The sequence below is a fragment of the Arachis ipaensis genome, chromosome B10, assembly GCF_000816755.2.
Source record: "Arachis ipaensis cultivar K30076 chromosome B10, Araip1.1, whole genome shotgun sequence".
Lineage (NCBI taxonomy): Eukaryota > Viridiplantae > Streptophyta > Magnoliopsida > Fabales > Fabaceae > Arachis > Arachis ipaensis.
The window spans coordinates 122,859,051-122,862,982 of record NC_029794.2 but is presented as its reverse complement, the minus strand read 5'-3'; positions in this window follow the sequence as shown (position 1 = coordinate 122,862,982).

Below are 3,932 nucleotides of genomic sequence, written 5' to 3'. Positions count from 1 at the left end.
ATTTTTTGTTAAATTAAAATAATTTAACAAAAGAATTTTAAATAAGTTAGGTGGGCTAGTCCATCGACCCACCAATTCACCATAAAATATGGCAGATTGACATTTTAAATTTGCTTTACTTTAAAAAGTGGGTCTTGACAGGATAAAGTAGACTATCCGCTATGTCGTCCCATATTTTCAATGATAACGTATAATTTATTACTACAAGAACACCTTACTTTTTTAAGAATCTAAATCTAATTTCATTTTATTTGTTATTTTAAATTTTTAATATGTTTACAATTCAATGTTTCTGAAAAGATTGACATTTTTATCGTAAAATATAACACCTTACTACACAGTGTCTTACGCTTAAGTCGTAGAATAGAGGTAGTGTGGTGTTACGGACCTCTAATAAGTTAAAATATACATATAATAGTGAAAGAGATAATATACTAGGAGTCTTGAAAAATGAGTAAAAAAAATTGCAAAATAAAAAGCGCAACGCTCAAGAAATAGGATTACTTGCGTGCTAAGAAACCTAAGAGGTAATGATAAAGATAAGCAAGAGAGTAAAAGAAAGCCAAGAAAATAACATAGCTAGCTCCTGACTCAGCCTGCGAAGCCAAGGCTGGCCAAAGAATATATATACATACATATACAGATATCCCAAAATACTCAAAGCTCAAAATAAGGTCATAGCTCTCCCTTAACCTCTATGAGGAACAAAATAAACAAGTTTCTTGGAGAGCAAGCTAAGTACATAGGTACATATATATACAATCATAAAACCCAAAATAACCCAGGGACTACTCCGCTTCAAGATCCAGACGCCTAGCGAGAAGCCTCTCGACCTGCATTTGAAAATAGCAACACAGTATAGGATGAGAACCGGAGGTTCTTAGCATGGTAAAGGTGCCACGCGTATAATAAATAAGGTCCTGGGAATGCCAGAGGCAATCCTAGAACTCCGTCATCCAGTTATCAAACTTAATTTCTAAACAGAAGGCATAAATAGGGGTAGGTAACCTAAATATCCCTGAATTTACTCTCTTTTTAAACCTAACATAACTCCAAACCATTTCACCCTTCCTCTGTCCCTCCGTCATTTTAAATTCAACAGAGACAAGCAACCAAATAAGTTCACGCACAAGTAAAAAGCAAATAGTGCAAGTAACAAGTATAACAGGTAGCAGGATGTATATATTCAGTTAGGCAAACTCAGGAAATGCATAGCAATCAAAACAAACAAATGCACATGATGCATGCCTGTCCTATGGCTGATGAGGCTCATCTGTCGGTTATCCAGCCAACCCGACAAGTTCGAAAACCTTAGACTGTCTCCCGTCGCGCATCCCCAAGAGTCTATGCATAGATTTTACATTCATTCATCATGTAATCACTCAATGAGGGCTATCCATACCCGGGAATTTATACGTGCCCGGTCACCCTTACGACGTAGGATCAGCAGAGTATCGAGATTCAACCTGGAATATGTGGTGGCAAGCCACGGTTCTTACCCAAGAAAACTCATATCTCAGATATCATCATTCATAAGCCATTTCATTTTCATAATCAATATATAAACATTTATCAAGCCATGGCATTAAACTTCATTTAACTTTCTCATTTCCTTTATATAATTCATCATTTTACCTCTTACTTCATCCCCAAGTTATCTTATTTTCCTAGCTTCAACTAGCTACAGGACTTAGCACTTTACCCTAAGTCTAAAAGGAAGGAAAATGGAGGTTTAGAAGTAAAAATCTGATTTAAAGTGCCAAAAATCTAGTTTTTGCAGCAAACAGGGGTCATGCGTGCGCGTGGGCCAAGCGCACGCGTGGAGCGAACAGCACGTCACGCGTACGCATGGCTACTCGCGCATCCGTCGTTAAAATACCACGCCACGCGTATGCGTGGGCCACGCGTATGCGTGGATTGACGTTTTCCAAAAATTGGCAGAATGCCCAGAAAGCTGCTACAACCAGTTTTTAGCACCTGTATAACACAGTTTTATACACCAAACTTCCATTGTCCATAAATTTCTCTACAAAATTCTGTTTTTCACAAAATTGATATCATTCAAAAGCTTATAAAACCATATTTCATTTGAAACAAACCACAATTCCATCCAAAAATTGAGGAGCAAGTTATGGACTTCCAAAGTTCACCAAAATTCACTTTTTACCAAATAATACCCAAACCTTATTTTCACCAAATTCACATTCCCTACCCATAAAACCTACATATTATTAACATATCAAGCCCATTTCATTAACAACCACTCCCAAATTTACCTTTAACTAATTCAACAAGCCTTAACCACCAATATATATCAACATATATCACATATATGAGCAACCCTTCATTAACATATATCAATTAAATTCCATTAACATATATCAACATCTTCATCAACCCTTCATTAATAATTTCAAGAACACATATTCAATACCAACAATTCATGCTCATAACTTTCAACACTAGCTCAATTTCAAGAACACATATTCAATAACTGCACCAACTTGTGATCATAAACTCCAATACAAGTTCAACCATAAATTTATCTAACATCTTCACCCAACTAATCATTTAATGCATTTAACCAATTAAACTTAACCTATGGTTCTCTAGCCTAAGTTTTCACAACACCTTAAATGTTAAACGTGCAAAACCTAAACTATACCTTGGCCGATCGCTTTATTTAATCCAAGGCAGCCTCACAAGCTTTAAAATAGCCCCTCAAGGTTAGAGTAACCAGCCACAAACTTAGCCTCAATCACCAGCAAGCCTCCAAATGTTCACTTTTCAATTCCAAAGCATGTATATGAACTTAATTCACACCTAATACGCATATATATTTCAAATTCAGATTTTACCTAATGAAGTTAAAATTGAATTAAGGTTTAGGGCATTCTTACCTCACCAATACATATAGCAACTCGAACCCAACAACCCCCACAAGCTAAATCGAACCTAAAACACCAAATTGGGCAAAATCTCACCATAGGGTTTCAAATTCAAGAATAGAAAGGAAATAGAGATTCTGGAACTAAAATGGAGCTTACCAATGAAATTAATCTAATAGAAATATAGAGCTCGACGCGCTGGACGTGTGGCTGCGAACGGTGTGGCAATCGGAGCTCAAACAGGGAAGTTATGGTGGTTGGAGTGTTTGATGAGGGTTAGGGAGTTCTTCTGTAAGAACCGCTAGGGGTGCACATGGGCCGGGTGAAGCCGGGTTTGATGTGACCCAGATCCGGCCTGAAATATACTCCGGGTCTATTTATTAGACCCGAACCCGACCCTAGACCTGATGAAACTAATACACTTTCGGGCCACAATTATACCGAGTGAAATCTGGGCCGTTAACATTACATTACGTTGATACCTTCTTGTAAGCTATAATGTAAAAATATCCAAATTTCTAAGACTCCAACTATTATTTAACATGGTAAAATTCACTTAGAAAAATATAACAAGAACCAACCCTTCTTCAAAATTAAAGCATAACCACAATCAATATTAAAGTATAACCACAATCAATACTAATATTGTCTAATAATACCAAATATTTAAATCAATACAAATAACACGATATTATGCATTAGTCTAAAGTTTTATGCATTCTAAACATAAAACATTAACTTATAGTCTTATAATGACTAATAACACAAAATATTAAGGTTTACAATACTTAAATTCCACATAAGAATAGTCATTATACATCACTAATAACACAAAATATTAACTGTGTATGATGACCGGGCCCCCGGGCCGACTTCGGGTGACCCGAGCTATGACCCGGATTCGACTTGAAATAATGACCGGGTCTATATTTGAGACCCTTATCCGGTCCTAAACCCGATGAAATCACACCAAATTATCCCCTAAAGTGTTCGGGACCAGGCCGGGCCAGGTCATGTGCATCACTAAGAATCGCAACTAATCAA